Source organism: Vombatus ursinus, unplaced genomic scaffold (assembly GCF_900497805.2).
Source record: "Vombatus ursinus unplaced genomic scaffold, bare-nosed wombat genome assembly UNPS02014807.1, whole genome shotgun sequence".
NCBI lineage: Eukaryota > Metazoa > Chordata > Mammalia > Diprotodontia > Vombatidae > Vombatus > Vombatus ursinus.
This window is the reverse complement of record NW_020954585.1, coordinates 36926560-36945314: the sequence shown is the minus strand read 5'-3', so window position 1 is coordinate 36945314 and position 18755 is coordinate 36926560. Positions and strand designations below refer to the sequence as shown.

Sequence of the window (18755 nt, the reverse complement as noted above, 5' to 3'; positions counted from 1 at the left end):
TTGGGGAGACCACATGCAACTAAATATACACAAAGCAAGCTATATACAGCATAAATAGGAAACAATTAACTGAAGGAAGGCACTAAAATTAAGAGGCGTTGGGAATGATTTCCTGTCAAAGATGAGATTTTAGTTGGGACTTAAAGGAAGCCAGGGAAATCAGTGAGCAAAGTTGAGAGAGACTGTTCCAGACATTTGGGACACAGAGAAAATGCCAAAAGTCAAGAGATGGAGTGTCTTGTTCATGGAACAGCCAGGAGGTTGGTGTTATTGGATTGAAGAGTATGTGACAAGGAGTAAGGTGTAAGAAGACAAGGAAAGGTAGGAGGAGGCTAGGTAATAAAGGGCTTTGAATGCCAAATAGGGTATTGTATATTTGATCTTAGAGGAAATAAGGGAGCCACTGGAGTTAACAAGTAGGGGGATGATATGTTTGGACTTGTGCATTAGGAAAATTACTTTGGTAACTGGATGGAGGTTGGACTGGAGTGGGGAGAGACTTGAGGCAGGCACGCACACCAGCAGGCTATTGCAATAGTCCAGGTGTGAGGTGATGAGGGCCTGCAGTAGAGCGATGGCAGTGTCAGAGGAGAGAAGGAGGCATATTTGAGAGATGTTGCAATGGTGAAAATGCCAGGTTTTGGCAACAGATTGTATATGGTAGACAGATAAGAGGTAGTGAGTGTATATGGTAGACAGATAAGAGGTAGTGAGGAAATCAGAATAACTCCCAGGTTGTGAGCCTGAGGGAGTGAGAAAATGGTATTGTCCTCTACAGTAACGGGCGGGGGGAGTGAGGGGAACTAAGGGGAAAGATAATAAGTTCTCTTTTGGACGTGTTGAGTTTAATATGTCTACTGGCATCCAGTTTGAGATGTCTGAAAGGCAGCTGGAGATGCAAGAGTGGAGATTAATAGAGTTTGGGGCAGGATAAGTAGGTTTGATAATCCTTAGTATAGAGATGGCAATTCAATCCATGGAAGCTGATGAGATCACCAAGTGAAGTAGTAGATAGGGAGAAGACAGTCCAGGATAGAACACTGAGGGATACCTATGGTTAGAGGGTGTGATCCCTATAAGGAATCCAGCAAAGAAGGCTGAAAAGGAGAGATTAGATAGGTAGGAGGAGAACCGGGAGAGAGTGGTGTATAGAAAACCTAGGGAAAAGAGAGTATCAAGGAGAAGAGAGTGATCAGCAGTGTCAAAGGCTGCAGAGAGATGAAGGAGAATGAGGATTGAGGAAAACGCCATTGAATTTGTCAACTAAGAGACCATTGGTAACTTTGGAGAAAGCAGTTTTGGTTGAATGATAATGTTGGAAGCTGAATTGTAAAGGGTTAAAAAGAAAGTGAGAGGTGAGAAAGTGGAAGCACCTATTGTATATGACCTTTTGGGGAGTTTAGCTACAAAGGGCAGAAGAGATATAGGAAGTTGGGGGGGGGGGACAGAAAGATCAAGTGAGGGTTTTTTCAGGATGGCAGAGAAATAGTCATGTTTGTAAGCAGTAGGAGGAGTAGGGAATCAGGGAAAAATTGAAAATAAGTGATGGAATGAGAGTGATAGAGGGAGCAGTCTGTTGGAGGAGATAGAATGAAATGGGATCACTTAAATATGTAGAAGTAGCCTTGATAAACAGTATGGCCATGTTGTACAATACAGGGATGAAAGAGTTGTGGTAGAAAGCATCTGAGTGATAGGAAATGAGGAAGAGTAGAGAACTAATACAAGCTATTTTTTTTAATTGAGTGGGAAGGTGGGGAGATAGGAAGGGTACCAGGAGCTAAGGGGATCAGGAAAGCTTTCCTATAGGTGGATTTTAAGCTAAGTTTTTATGGAAATAAGTGATTCTAAGAGATGAAGAAGAGGAAGGCATATCTTTCATGTACAAGAGAGAAGTAGTGCAAAAGGCACAAAGATGAGGGGTGGAATGTCCAGTGTGAGAAACAAGAAGAAGGGGTCAGTTGGGCTAGACTGTAAAGTGTGTGAAGGAGATTAATATGTACTAAAGCTGAACTAGTAGATTATGACCAGGTTGTATAGAATTTGAAATACTGTGCATAGGAATTTCTATTTGATCTTAGAAGTAATCAAGAACTATTTGATTTTATCAAGTTGGGACAGTGACATATTGAACAAAGATAATTCCCATATTTTTGAGAATACATAATTGCTCTTGATCTGCTGTTCCCCCAAACCACTAGCTAAATAACATAGAGGTACAACCACCTTTAATAGATTGCTAGAAAATAAGTTACAAAATGAATTTCTAATCACTGAGTAGGGGAGTGACATGGTCAGACTTGCATTTTAGGAAAATTACTTTGGGTGCTGTCTGAAGGATAGATTAGGGTATGGAAACACCAGTTAGGAAGCTATTCCAATAGTTTAGGCTAGTAAGGTGGTGGTTGTGTGAGTTGAGAGAAGAGGACACATGTGAGAAATTGATCCTATGGATGTATAAATGACAAGATATGAATGAGAGTGGGGAAGTTCATGATAACACTAAAGTTAGGCACCTAAGTGATTAGAAGGCTGGTAGTGCCTTCAGTGATAGTAGGGAAATTCAGAAAAGAGGTAGGTTTAGGAGGAGAAAATAATGTTATGAGATCTGCTATACAAATTGAAACCTGTCTTTGTTCATCCTGTGCAACTCGCAGAAAGTGAAAGTGGTAGGGGGATGGGATAGTAAAGTTCTCACTCTATGAGTTCAGAACCCACCCTGTGGGGTGGGTTATAAGTACAACAGGGAATGTGGGTAATTTTGCCTGCATAGCTGCTGGTGCTACAGTAGTGCTTAAATTAACTACTCATAGGGGCCAGATACCCCTTTGAAAAAGAAACAGGTTGAGAATGTGCATGGCCACAGTGGGAAGGGGTGGGGAAAGAGGAATGTTGGGTGATAATGGCTGAAGGTGAGATGTTCTTAAGCCCCTAGATTGGTTATTGTGGCCAGGGTAGGATGAGACTCTTTTTTCCACTCCACCAACTGATGGATCACATATCCCTTGGGCTCAAGGGTGGGACCTCTAGAGGGCTGGAACCTCCACTTTGTAGATGATTATTATAGCCTATCAAGTTTTTTTCTGGATCCTAAATCCATCATCCAGTGCATTAACATCACCCACCCAGGTTTATGATATGTGCAAGTTTGATAAATATGCTTTTTTCTTTTTTAAATTCAAGTCAGTGATAAAAATGTTAAACCATATAGAGCCAAGCACAACTCCCTGGACACTCTACTGGAGACCTTCTTTCAAATCAACTTTACGACTGGACATTCAACCACTGAGAAATCCATTTAACTGTATTACCTCTCTCTTTTTTTTTCTATGTGAATAGAATTAGAGAATGCCAAATGCTTTGCTAATCTATAGCATTCCCTACTTTATTAATCCTATCAAAAGAGAAAATAAAATTAGTTTGACAAGATCTGTTCTTAAAGGAAAAGCATGTTTTTTCCCTAATGAATGACTTAATAACCACCATTTTCTTTGCAAAAAGCCCACTAACTATACCTTTGATAGTCTAGAATTTTGCCAAGAATGGAAGTCAGAGTTTTCAGTCTATTCTTTGTAGACTCTATTCTCTTTCTCTCTCTCTCTCTCTCTTTTTTTTCAAAAACAGGACATTTGTCCTTCCATTCTATTGTACCTCTCCCATTCTCTAAGAACTTTGAAAGATCACTGCAAGGATGATTTCAGAAAAACTTGGAAACATTTACATAAACTGATGCAGAGTGAAGGGATCAGAACCAGGAGAACATTATACACAGTAACATCAATATTGTATGACAACCAACTGTGAACAACTTAACTAATCTCAGCAAACAGTGATCCAAGACAATTCCAAAGGATTCATGACAAAAAAAATGCTGACTCTAGAGAAAGAACATATATATGAATACAGACTGAAGTGTACTATTTTTTCTTCCTTCCTCCCTCCCTCCTTCTCTCTGTCTCTGTCTCTCTGTCTGTCTGTCTCTCATTTTCCATAAAAATGACTAATATGGAAATCTTTTACATGATTGCACATGTATAACACGTCAGATTGTTTATCATGTCTGTCGATGAGAGAGGGATGAAGGATAGAATTTGGAACTCAAAACTTTAAAATAAGAATATTAAACATTATTTTTACATATAATTAGGGAAAATTTAAAATATTTTTAAAAAGCAAGAAAAAAAAGAAAAAACACTGCAAGTAATTCACCTCTCACTAGCTAATCTATTTTGTTTTGATTCCATCAACATCATGCTTTCCACACCCCCCCCCCACCCCTAGGATAAACTCATCACCAGGAAATTCATCATCATGGAGATTGCTTCAACTTTGCTAATCATATCTCATCAATGCCTCCAGCTGCCTGCATTCCTATGATGGAAAGACTGGTTGTTGTAGTTGTTGAGGGTGGAGCAAAAGTGCAAAGCCTCAGTTTGGGCAGCTAGATAGCTAGAGCACCAGGCCTAGAGTCAGAAAGACATAAGTTCAAATCTGACCTCAGACACTTACTAGCTGTGTGACCCTGGGCAAGTCACTTAATCCTGTTTACTTCACTTTCCTCACCAGTAAAATGAGTTGGGAAGGAAATGGCAAACTACTCTAGTATCTGCCAAGAAACCCCAAATGGGGTCAAGAAGAGTTACAGATGATGGAATAAATAACAACAAAAGGCTCCTAACCGCAACAATAGAATTTCTAGCCAACTCTTCCGTCTCCCACCAGCTGCTTTGGTTTTAATTCCACCAGTATCTTGTCCCAGAGCAAGATACCCACTGGGGGCTTTTATTACATTTTTGGCTTTTTGGGGGGGATTTTATCTTCCCAAATTAGCCTGTAAGTTTCTTGAGGGAAAGGTCTGTCTTTCTTTTTCTTATTTATATCTCCAGTGCTTAGCACAGTGTCTGGCACATATGAGGTACTTAATAAATGTTTGTTGTATTGTATTGTATTGTAAGAATGATGTATCTCTTAATGGTATATAATAATAATAATAAAATCTTATGTAGTCTCTTAAGTAACTGAGATGAGTGGCTTGAATTCATTAAAAGAATATAATTAAATATAGAGAAAATAATAATGTTCAAAGTAAAGCACAAAGTAAAAACATAAAATTTGAGAATACACACCATTTAGATTAGATTTTTTTGGGTGGCCCATAGTCTTTGTGTATGATATGGCCTTTTAATGCAGGATGTACTCTATAGATTGTCTTTAGGTTTAGCCCTATTCCAAATAAGTATTTTACCTTAAAACCCAAGTTTAAATAAGATGAAAGCCTTTGGTGATTAAGTCTTATAACAGTTTTTATGTATTTGTTTTCTACTTTATATTAGCTGTTTATTCAAATACGGGTTTCTGTTAAGGCTGAGGTTGTGTTCTTAATACTTTAAGAAATGTTTTCTCTTTTGATTAAAAAAAATTGGGGGGCTTTCCTTTGTAGGTTCTTTATACTAAGGCAGGGGTGGGGAACCTGCAGCTTTGAGGCTACATGTGGCCTCAAGTTTGGATTCAAAGGGCCACAGTTGAAGACCTGGAGGCCACAGGTTCCCCATCCCTATGCTAGAGGAAAATGGCAGTAAGATACATTTGGATATATCCTTGAACCTTTTCTATGGGCCATCTAGGTTAGTAAGATTTTTAAAGAACAAAGAACATAGCTTGACTATAAATAAATTAGTTTTCAAATTTACTGTCACAAATGTGTAATAGATTACTAATTTCTTCAGTATCTTAATAGATAAGACTAGCAAACTTTAGTTCTCTAAAGAATAACAGTGTAGTAAAGAACCATTGAGACACTTGCTTTTCCCCCTAGATGCACCAAACTGAATTAATGAAACCAGCAAGCCAGAAACCTATTAACTTTTAAATAAAATTGCCTCTTAGCCCAAGATTTGTGAAATAATATTATTGTTAGTCATTTCCAGAGCTTTCAGGGAATGGAAACTTTCTATTACAAGTTCAAAGAAAGAGCATTATTTGTTTCTTTTTATGTAGGCTAAAAATTGTTTGAAACTTTATATGGCAGAAGATGGCAATTTTCATAATCCATAGCAAGGGTGTAGTGGGAAAAATACTCTCCTCAGTTTGGAACAAAAGATGTGCAGGCTTTGACTCCATCTGTCTGGAGTCCCAGGACCTACGTGACCTTGGACAAGCACCAAATTCTGAAGAAGAGCAACAAATATTAGGCAAATAGAACATCTACCATGTAACTAGCATAACTGTTAGAATCAGAAAAAACAACCTATCAAATCTGATGGGAAATGAACGTGTGTAACTACTGTCAAAAAGGTAATCCATAGGAAACATCTTATTTTCAGATCTGTTGACAAGTTTCTGCTGTTTTAATACCTAGATTGGGTATAACATATGGTGCTACGGCGAATGATTACATGCTATGCCATTAAATAGCTGATTAGAGGTTTTATCAGTTAAAAAAAAATTGGCACTATAAATATTTTTCAGATGAAGTTGTCAGAACCAAAAAAAAAAAAATCAGATCTTTTTTTTCCTTCTTTCCTCCACTCTCGAATATGCATTTGTGTTTATGAATCACAGGATTATAACTTCAGAGTTGGAAGTCCCATAGAAGTCTTCTAATATAACCCCCTTCATTTTTTAAAAGAGGAAAAAAAGGTCCAATTAGGTTAAATGACGTGCCCAAGATCATACCCTCTCCTGGATTATTGTCTTGTCATGGCAGAAGGGCTTATGTAGCTCAGTGAAACTATGAGCTATACCACAGGTTACACAAGATGGACAGGTCATAGAAGGGAGTTCTAAAAAAAAGGTGATCCACTGGAGAAGGAAAAGGCAAACCTCTCCAGTGTCTTTGCCAAGAAAAGTCCATGGACAGTATTAAAATGATAAAAGATATTACACCAGAAGATGAGCCCTCAAGTCAGAAGGTATCTGACATGCTACTGGGGATGAGCATAGGACCACTACAGGTAGTTCCAGTACTAATGAAATGGCTGGACCAAAGCTGAAAGGAAGCTCAGCTGCAGATATGTCTGGTGACAAAAGGAAAGTCTGATCCTGTTAAGATCACTATTGCACAGGAACTTGGAATATAAGATCTATGAATCAAGGTAAGCTGGATGTGGTCAAACAGAAAGGTTAAACATTGACATCTTGGGTGTCAGTGAATTCTGATAGACAGGACAGTATGTGAATTTAATTCAGATGATCATTGCATCTACTACTTTGGGCAAGAATACCTTAGAAGAAATGGAGTAGCCCTCATAGTTAACAAAAGGGTGAGAAAAGTGTACTGGGATATAATCTCAAAAATGACAGAAAGATATCTGTTTGAATCCAAGGCAAACTATTCAACATCACAGTAATACAAGTCAATGCTCCAACCACTGATGCTGAAGAGGCCAAAGTTAATCAGTTTTATGAAGACCTACAACATCTTCTAGAAATAACACCCAAAAAAGTTGTCATATTCATCACAGGGGATTGGAATGCTAAAATAGGAAATCAAAAAATAACTGGAAGAACAGGCAAGTTTGGCCTTCAAGTACAAAATGAAGCAAGGTTTTGTCAAGATAACTCACTGGTCATAGCAAGCATCTTTTTCAACAATCCAAAAGGCAATTCTACACATAGACGTCACCAGATATCAACATTGAAATCAGATTAATTATATACTTTGCAACCAAAGGTGGAGAAATTCTATGCAGTCAGTTAAAACAAGGCCTGGAGCTGACTATGGCTCAGATAATGAGCTTCTTATTGCAAAATTCAGACTTAAATTGAAGAAAGTTAAGGAAAACTGTCATACTATACAGGTATGACCTAAATAATATCCCTTATGAAGTGGAAGTGATAAATAGATTTAAAGGATTAGATTTAGTAGATAGAGTGCCTAAAGAGCTATGACAGAGGTTCGAAATATACAGGAGGCAGCAACAAAAACCATCCCCCCCCGAAAAGAAGAGGAAGAAAGCAAAATGGCTATCTGAGGAGGCTTTACAAATAGCTGAGGAAAGAAGGAAAGCAAAATGGTAAAAGAGAAAGGGAAAGATATACCCAACTGAATGCAAAATTCAGAAAATAACGAGGAGAAATCAGGTTTTCTTAAATGGGCAATGCAAAGAAATAGAAGAAAACAATAGAATGGGAAACACAAAATATCTTTGAGAAACTTAGAGATATCAAGGGAATGTTTCATGCAAAAATGGGCATGGTAAAAGACCAAAATGGAAGAGATTAAAAAGAGGTGGCAAGAATATACAGAAGAACTATACAAGATAGATCTTAACATCACTGGTAACTATGATTGTGTGATTACTGATCTAGAGCCAGACATCCTGGAGAATGAAGTCAAGTGGGCCTTAGGAAACATTGCTAACCATATGGCTAGTGGAGGTGACAAAATTCCAGCTAAGCTATTTAAAATTCTAAAAGATGATGGTGTTAAAGTACTGTATTCAATATTCCAACACATTTGAAAAACTCAACAGTGGCCTCTGGATTGGAAAATAATAGTTTACCAAACAATCGCATTCATTTCACATGCCATCAAGGTTGTGCTTAAGATTCTGCAAGCTAGCCTTCAGCAATATGGGAATCAAGAATTATCAGAACAGGCTGATTTTCAAAGAGGCAGAGGAACTAGAGACCAAATTGCAGACATTTGTTGGATTATGGAGAAAGCAAGGGAGATCCAGGAAAAACAAAATTTGCTTCACTGACTACACTAAAGCTTTTGACTGTGTGGATCACAAGGAAATGTGGCAAGTGCTCAAAGAGATTGGAGTATCAGATCATCTTATTTGTCTCCTGAGGAACCTGTACGTGGGCCAAGAAGCAATAGTTAGAACTGATCATGGAACAACTGGTCGGTTTAAGATTGGAAAAGGAGTACGACAAGGCTAGATATTGTTACCTTATTTATTTAACTTATATGCAGAATTCCTATCATTTAAGTTGTTTAGTTGTGTCTGACCCTTTGTGATCCCATTTGGGATCTTGTTGGCAAAGATAACAGAGTGGTTTGCCATTTCCTTCTCCTGCTCATTTTACAGACCAGAAAACTGAAGCAAATAGGGTTAAGTGACTTGCCCAAAGTCACACAGCTAATAAGTATCTGAGACCAGAATTGAACTCAGGAAGATCAGTCTTCTTGACTCCAGGCCCGGCACTCTATCCACTGCACCACCTATATGCAGAATACATCTGCAGGGTACTTTATGCAAAATGCCAGGCTGGATGAATCAAAAGCCAGAATTAAGGTTGCAGGGAGAAATATCACCAATCTCAGATATGTATCACTCTGGTGCTGGAAGTGAAGAAGAATTAAGAAGCTTCTTGATCAGGATGAAAGAGGAGAGTGTAAAAACTGGCTTGAAACTTAGCACAGTGGATAGAGCTCCAGCTTTGGAATCAGGAGGACCTGAGAGCAAATCCAGCCTCAGACACTTGACACTTACTAGCTGTGTGATCCTGAGCAAGTCACTTAACCTGGATTACCTCACCAAAAAGCAAAAAAAAAAAACAAAAACAACAAAACAAAACAAAAAAACCTAATATTTTGGCAACTGATTCCATCACTTCCTGGCAAATTGGAGAAGAAATGGAAGCAGTATCAGATTTTATATTCCTGGGCTCAAATATTGCGGCAGACAGCAACAGCAGTCAGGAAATTAAAAGATCCTTGCTCCTTGGAAGAAAAGCTATGGCAAATCTGGACAGCATACTAAAAAGCAGAGACATCACCTTGCCTCTAATAAAAGTCCATATGGACAAAGCTATGATTTTTCAAGTAGCAATGTCTGGCTGTGAGAGTTGGACTATAAGGAAAGCTGAGCACTGCAAAATCAATGCTTTTGCATTGTGGTGTTGGAGAAGACTTTTGAGAGTCCTTGGACAGCAAGATCAAATCTGTCAATACTTAACTCAGACTATTCACTGGAAGGTCAAACTCTGAAGCTGAAGCTTACACATAACGAGAAAAAAGGGCTCATTGGAAAAGCTTAGGTCAGCTGAGAGAGCTCCATCTATACTGATGATTGGAAGAGAATTGAATTCTGTTTCTCTCTATAGAGTTCTTTCATTTTAATGTTCTCTAGTTCCATCTACAGCTTTAAAGAAGGTAAATTTCTCAGGGGTACATTGTTACATAGTCTTCTGTATGATTTGAGAGGGAGAAAGAGAGGAGAAAATACAAGTTTTGCATTTGTTGTACTGCAAGCTGTGATTATTGGGGAAGCAGCTTTGCTTGACTAGAAGCTGATAGGAGGGGGAAAAAAAGAATTCTGTTGTGTGAATAGCTGACTAGGCCAGCCTGAGAAGTTTTGCAATCCTCAATGTCATTGTTGATATATAATATACATTTACGCTTTAATGTGTTAAAACTGTCATAATCCTTTTAGGACACCCAATATATTTGCTAAAAGAATAAAACACTTTCTTAGCACCCTGTTAAACATGGCAGCAAGTTAAAAAAACTTATGACTGCCAATGCTTAAGATCAGAAGAATTACTTTCAGTAAGAAGTAATGAAGACCAAAAAGAAAGAAGTTCACAGATAAGTGGTTTCATGTAGTGCAGATTATTTTTTGAAAGCACCAGGAACATTAAAGCTTGGAGTCCAGAGTCCCCCTCATCTACATTCCATTAATTGGTAGGAGAGTATAAACTACTAGGCTTATAGGTGGACTGTGATAGTTTGGTTATTCCTGAATTTGCCTTTTATTGATAAAATGTTTTGTGTTTAAAAATTAATGGTGTTATGGTGGCTGATTAAATGAAAATGGGAAGCACACCAGTGGGGCCCCAGGAACTGTGGTGGTGAGTAGTAGGAGTTTATTCCCTAGATACCACAGTTACCCCTAGAATCCAAAAAGAAAGTGTGAGTTGTAGCTGCATTATTGTGGCTGTGGCAAGTTCCATATTGGGAAACCCTCCATACCTGCTACTGTGAGTGAAAGTTGGGTGAATGAGTCAGCCCAGAGAAAGGGAGAATAGGTACTATGACCATTGCTACACTGCCCAGGTGGGTGGGTCCAAAGCTATGTCTGGGCAACAGTTATCAATAACTTGGATAAAGGCATAGATGGTGTACTCATCAGATTTGCAACTGACACAGAACTGGGAGGGACATCTAGCACCCTATGTGATTGAAATGGTATCCAAAAGGACATTGTCAAGCTAGAGTTTTGGTCTGAATCTAATAAGATTAAATTTGAGGGAAAATGTGAAGTCTTACATGGGTACCAAAAAAATCAGTGGTACAAATGTAAGATGGAGAAGGCATGGTGAGAAAGCAATTGTTCTGAAAAAGATATGGAATTTTAGTGGACCAAAAGCTCAATATGAGTCTGTAGTATGATATGGCAGCCAAAAAAGTTAATGCAGTTTTGGGCTACATTAAGAGGAACATAGTTTCCAGGAATAGAGAGGTGGTAGTCTATCTGCCCTCAACAGAGTTCATCTAGAGTTTTGTGTTCCATTATGGGTGCCATAGTTTAAGAAAGATATTGATCGAGTGTCTGGAGGAAGGCAACCAGAATGGTGAAAGGCCTTGAGTCCACATCAGATGAGGACTGGTTGAATGAATGAGGGATGCTTGTCCTAAAGAAGGAAAGTCTGGGAGAGTGGAGGGATAGAAGGGAACATGATAGCTGTCTTCAGATATTTGAAAGGCTGAATGTAGAAGAAGGATAATAGGACTTGTTCTCTTTGCTTCCAAAAGACAGAACAATGGGTGGAATTTGCAGAGGCAAATGTAGGTTTGATGTCTGGGGAAATTTCTTAATGATGAGTTATGTAAAAGTTGAACGGATTGCCTTGAGAGGTGAAGGCCTCCTTGGAGGTCTTCAAGCCAAAGCTGGATGACAAACTTGTCAGGTATGTTACAGTGGAGATTCCTTTTGTGTTTGGATTGAACAAAATGGCCACTGAGGTCCCTTTCAATGATCAGACTCAGTGATTCTCTGAAAGTTGTTACTGACCTATCATTATGATTCAGAAAGTCTGTAATAATTGTTTTTTGGAGAATTTGTTTACCCTTTCCAAGAAGATGAAACTGCAATTATATGATAGCACAAACTGTATAGCTTTTTTTTTTTGTAGCATTGTTTTATTAGCATGACATCCTGAATATTATGTAAATACACTACCTCCTTGCTACTGTATCAGATATCACTTCAATAAGAAGTTCAAGAGTATACTTAGGGCTGCTTTAAGAAATATGAACCCCATGGTTTCTATTTTCATATTTATTGCAAAAGTCAGTTCTTTAAAGAGTTTTCATTTCCTACTGTGATCATTGATAAAGTTCAGTAGTAGGAAGAACACCACCATGTTAAGATTTAAGGAGGTAAAAGATATTTGGAGCACTCTCCAAGGATCACCATTCCTAATCTCGCCACACTTTTCCCTCTGCCAATTATTCAGTAATTTAGTGAGGCATTAATCAATTCTTTCTATTTCACTTTCATCCTTTCAGCCAATGAAAATTCTTATTCTAATTTAGTACAAGAACCTCAGTTCTTATTTGAAGAAGACAATTTTGTTTCAAGAGTTACTGTCTAATAACCAACAGATACTGAAATTTTTGTTTTACTTGGATTGTAAATCTGCTGTGCTGTGACAAATATTACATATACTGTGTGGTGTACTTTTCTTGTTTCCATTCTTAGTGGGAGAAAATCTACTCTTCATTAAAACTATCTATTGTTTTTATACCTTTTCTAAATGAGTAAGTATTGTTGCTAAGAAATATCCCAAGCTTTGAAATGACTTCTCTAGAGATTGTCTTTGCAATCCATGAAAACTAGAGGGACCTTAGTTAGCAGTTTGTCATTGGAAGCTAGGGGCAGGTAGGTGACATAGTGGATAGAGTACCTGGCCTGAAGACAGGAAGACTCATCTTCCTGAATTCAAATCCGGCCTCAGATACTGACTAGCTGTGTGCCCTTGGGCAAGTCATTTAACCCTGTTTGCCTCAGTTTCCTCGTCTGTAAAAAATGAGCTGGAGAAGGAAATGGCAAACCATTTCTACCCAGAAAATCCCAAATGGAGTCATGAAGTCAGATATGGCTGAAACAACTGAACAATAACATTAGAAGCCAGTGGCTTCTCAATAGGTTAAAATTGAGGATTTTGGAATGACAAAAAGAAGGAAAAGGAGAAGAAATGGCAGGAAAAAGAAAGGAGAGGTGTTGATCAATTACCAAGCATAGCTAACCAAAGAAACAATAATTCAAAAAGGCCAGATTACAAAGGGAAGAAGGAGGGGAATTGCCAGAATGAAAAGTAATAGGGTCAAAAATGAGTTATACCAGTAGGGCTCAGGGAATTTGCAGAAGATACAGGTCTAAGAAAATGAGAAATTATTGCCAGTACGTATAGTCCTCAACTTAACAAATGGATTGTGTTATAAAGGTTCATTTTTATTAAAAGCTTACTTAACCCATGAAATACAAAATTAAATACAGTCCTCCTAACACGATCTCAATAGTGGCCGCCAGAGATGAATTCTTTGGATATTGAAATCTGTGAAATGATTCCATATTCTTCCTAGTTCTGGCTCACAGGAATTTTAGGAAAGATCTAAGTCCTTATCTTAATTCTGACCACTCTCTATGGCTAGTCATCCTTTTCACCTCAGTGTTGATGAGATTTCTAGGGGCCTTGGGCTAAGATAGAAATTATCTGTCTGGGGAAGGGAGGTACCTAGGCTAAATAATCCTTATCTACTAACCTTGGAAGTCCTAAAATACATGAAGGCCCTTGGTCATATGCCTTTTTACACTATGTATAATCTGGCACTGTAACTTAACTCCACCTAACCAGCATTTATTTATGGTTAATAATAGATTTTTATTGATATCTTCTATTTTTTACATCACCTAGATTTTCCTTTGTATTTCATCTCTTCCCCTTTCAAGAGAGCTGCCCCTTATTACAAAGAATTTTTAAAAACAAGAGGAAGAAAAGGAAAAAAAATAAGCAAAACCAGTCAACTTATTGAAAAAATCTGAAGTTATATACTATGTTTCATACCTGTGAATCACCCACCTCTGTAAAGGAACAGGGGGAAGTGTCTTCTCATGTCTTTTCTCCTATCAATGTGTTACTGGTCAGCCAGAGGACACATCAGATAAAAGTTGGTCAGCTAACATTTATTAAGCGTCTACTATGTGCCAGGTGCTATGCTAGGCTAAGCCCTGGGGGGGAAAATGGCAAAACCCAAACAATTCCTGTTCTCAAGGTGCGCACAATCTAATGGGGAAAAAGTCAAAGTAAAGGCATTTAATGGAATAGCTTTGTAAGAAAACTAGCAGCAGACCATCTGTCTTTCCCCGGTTAGCTTGGGACAAATTCTTCTACAAATACACACATATAACTAGGGCAACTCATACTTTTGATGCTATAGGGTTATTGATATCCCTTGGTTATTTCATCATAAGCCTCTCTGCTGGTCTTGTTGTTACTGCTGGACATCTCTATAGTGAAGATGGTGATGAAAATTCTCTCTGCTACCTGTTTGTTGGCTTCATGTAGTCAGGGTCACCTGTTAGCTGCCTTGGCTCCTGTTTGCTAAGGTTTAGTGACTGGGAAAACCCTCTTTGATAAGAACCAGCTGATAGTTCAGCCACCACATCCAGCCAAGGGAACTACAACCAATGAGAATGCCCCATGCTAATAGCGTCTTTTTTTTTTTTTAACTCACTTTTTCCTGTTAGGATCAATGCATCTATCCCAAGCCTTTCTTTCACTTAGAATTAGATATTGCCCTTCAAATGCCAGGCATTTGATTCGACAAACATTAAGTGCCTATTGTATGCCAGCCAGTGTGTTGAGCATTGGAAATCCAAAAACAAAGGTGAAATAGTACTTGCCTTTCAAGGAGCTTACATTCTTATAAGGCAGCTAGGTGGTGCAGTGGATGGTGTGCTAGGACTAGAATCAGGAAGACCTGAGTTTAAATCTGGCCTCCGACATTTACTAGCTATGTGTCCTTGGTCAAGTCATTTAACCTATTTGCCTCAGTTTCTTCAACTATAAACTGGGGATAATAATAGCACTTACCTCAGAGGGTTGTTATGAAGATCAAATAAGATGATAGTTGTAAAGTTCTTAGCACAGTGTAGGCACTATATAAATGGTAGCTGTCATTGTTGTTGAAAACAACTTGTACTAAAAACATTAAATGCCAAATTCCCACAATATAATAAATTATCATCGACAGAAAGACAGGCTTTCAGAATGAAATGGCACTGGAATGGAGCTTTGAAGCATGTTAGAAGTTCTGTGAGACAGATGTTAGGAGAAAGTGCATTCCGGGGATGGGGAAGAGTCCTGACAAAGGCATGACAATGAGACTTAGAATGCTATGTAAAGGACCAGTTGGACTTCTCTTACTTGCTTCTCAAAATCCTTTTTGAGCTCTTCCATGGCCTGGGACCCATTCATATTTTTCTTAGAGGCTTTGGATATAGGAGTTTTGACTTTGTTGTCTTCTTCTGGTTGTATGTTTTGATCTTCTTTGTCACCATTCTATGGTCTGAGTGTTTTTGTGCTGTTTACTCATGTTTCCAGCCAATTACTTGACTTTTACACTCTTTTTTAAGGTAGGGGTCTGCTTCCAGTGTGGAGAATGTATTGTCCCAAGCTTCAGGGGTTTTGTGCAACTGTTTTCAGAGATATTTCTAGGGACCTGTAAATTTTCAGTTCTTTCAAGGTGATATGGTCAAAGGTGAAGTGTTTACTCCTTTCCTGGCCTATGCTCTGGTCTATGAGTGACCACAAACACTCTTTTCTGCCTTGAAACTGTGAGGATTCTCTCTCCACCACCGCCACGAGCTCCACCATGCCAACACTCTTCCTCACCCCAGGACTGCCACCCAGGACTGGGACCCAGATTCAAGCCCAGGCAAAGCAAGAGAGTCCTGCCTCAGCACCAGCAGAGAGATCCCTGCATTCCCCCTCTGATCAGTCACTCAATCCCCCCACAGTCTGTGGGTGCAGAGCTCTGGAAGCAGCCACCACACTGGGGCCATGCCGGGACTGGAGCCAGAATGAGCTCCTCTCTCACTGAGGTCTGACAGACCTTTCCTACTGACTTTCTAAGTTGTCTTTGGTGTTTGTGGGTGGAGAAGTCTGGAAACCGCTGCAACTGCTCCAGGTTCACTGAGACTGGGTCTTTGCCTTTGGGGCCCATGCTGAACTGCACTCCTCTCCCAGCCCGACGCAACAGACCTTTCCCATCAACCATCCAGGTCATCTTGGGCTGAAAGTTTGTTTCACTCTGTCTTTTTGTGGGTTCTGCTGCTCTAGAATTTGTTTAGAGACATTTTTTTACAGGTATTTGGAGGGGTTTGGGGAGAGCTCAAGCAAGTCACTGCTTTTACCCTGCCATCTTGGCACCCGTCAGCTTTTATTCCTGTTCAAAATATTTATGTGTGAAGGGAGGTGGGGGAAGTATTACTCCAAAGGGCTAAAAGGGTCTGAGGCTCCATATTCCTTTAGCCTCAAATCTTCTGGATTTTGCCATGCAAATGAACCTGAACAAACACAAAAGCTAAACTAAAAGGGCTAGATGGTTCTCTTTCAATGTCCAGTCTACATTTTTGCCTTTCTTATGTAGGTGTGACTAGTAACAAATCTCCCAGGCATAGAGCCAACAAATACTTCTACTGGAAAATGTGTTCTAATTTCTAATTTTGAGTGTCAGAAACACATTTCTGCCTAGTAGTGGTAGCAGCTTTCCGTCCCACCCTCCCTACTTCTTACACTAATCTCAGCTCTAGGAGCTTACTAATGAAAATCTTCTCTTACCCAATGGGTAGTATAGTTTTGTCCCTGATCTGTGACAGTAGGCAAAAGTGCTTCACTGAAACTATTCCAGGCTGAAGCTAAAGAAGAAGAAAAAGCAAAGTAATCACATGGGTAAAAAACAAAGAAGATTCTCAGCTACAGGTACAGCAGAAGTATGATTTGAAAAACACAGCAGAATCATCTATCCGAACATAGAGTGTTTAACTTCTCTCTTTAATATTCTTTTTGTTGTTGTTTTTGCTCAGTCATTTCAGTTGTGTGTGACTCTTCATGACCCTTTGGGATTTTCTTGGCAAAGATACAGGAGTAGTTTTTCATTTTTTCTCCAGATCATTTTACAGATAAGAGAACTAAAGTAGTTTAAGTGACTTGCCCAGGGTCACACAGCTAGTAAGGGTCTGAGGCCAGATTTGAACTCAGGTTTTCCTGACTCCAGGCCTAGTGCTCTGGGCATTCTTTACCTTTATTTTATTATGTATGTTTTGTTCTGGGTCTGCTTCCTTCACTCAGAGTAATTTTACACAAGTATATGAATATTTTTATTCAAATATATGTGTATGTATATACATACACATACACATACATATTTTTATATGTATGCGCATATATATATATATATATATATATATATATATATATATACACACATATTTAAGCAATTGAGGTTAAGTGACTTGTTCAGGGTCACAAAGCTACTAAGTGTCTGAGGCTGGATTTAAAGCCAGGTCCTTCTGACTCCAGAATCGGTGCTCTATATATTTCGCCACCTAGCTGTCCCATAAATATGTTTATGAAATCTTCATGTAGCGTGTGCTTGGGGTAACCATGCAAACTATAGCAACTTGACCTTCTCACACAAAGCATATAGGTGCTTCTCTGGACTGGCTAACTCACCCTAACCTGTCCATACTGGTAAGTCTAGATTCCCAGAGATCCACAACAACATGGTTACAATCAAACTCTCTCATGGGTCTGGGGCGTAACCCTGTTGTGGAAAGAATACATTCCCACTCACCATATAGACCTTGAATCCTGAAATGGAATGCTTTTATTTATACAAAACTAGCTGCATACAAAGATGATTCATTTAAGGCTTATGTATAACTATTTACTATACTTAGCGATAAGGCAAGATTAATACTAATATCACAAGGACTCATTAAATCAAAAACAGGAATAATAAACATACCTCAATCCATACATAAACCTGGTTTATGCACCATCATATTCAGTACTTATGGAGGACAGTGGGCACAAAGTTATAGTACTCTGATAGGGAAACAAGTGAATGAAGAAAACTCATGTGTTTGGGGTATATTAATGATCCATTCAGGTATGTCTGTACCGCAGGAAGATATTTCTCTGCTAACTTTGCCTCTTCTGATCCTCACTGCTCTCCAGCTGGGCATATCCTCTTCTCTTCTACTGTTGAATTGAAAAAAAGTATTTAACAAGTTTCTTCAACTTACAGTTGTTAAAATGTGTATGCTAACTACCTTGATTTGCTTGAGCTCCCCAATTATCCAGCTAAGCGAGGGCAGCAACATGGGACTAACTTGACCAATCAGGATACAGAATGGCTTGACAATCCAACAGTCCTATGTGGTGACCAAGTGTAAACCCAGCTGGAAGTGCAGAATCTGTGACTCTGAAACTAACTTAGCTCAAACCAGTGTTGGGAGGCCCTTGAGCTATCACTTAGCCTTGGACTCTTGGAGACTGTTCATCTTGTCTATACTGGAGCCTTGGATTCTCTGCTTCATCCTGTTTATTTTGTTTATTGTTCAGTGTACCAAAAAGTCAGTGCCCTTGTTCCTGGAAGTCTCCCCACCTCATGCCTGGAACTCTCTCTCCATAACACGCCCCTTCCCTCCCAGGATCAGCCCATTTCCTGCCTCCTTTGTTTGAAAATTATATAAATCACTTCCTGCTTTCCCCAAACTGAGCTGTTTCAG

General features: G+C 38.9%; 1 protein-coding gene across 2 annotated transcripts in view; it reads left to right on the top strand.

Moving 5' to 3' along the window:
• Positions 1-18755, top strand: part of EPB41L4A (erythrocyte membrane protein band 4.1 like 4A) — a 178186-nt gene that overhangs the window by 4436 nt on the left and 154995 nt on the right. The window lies entirely within an intron of this gene.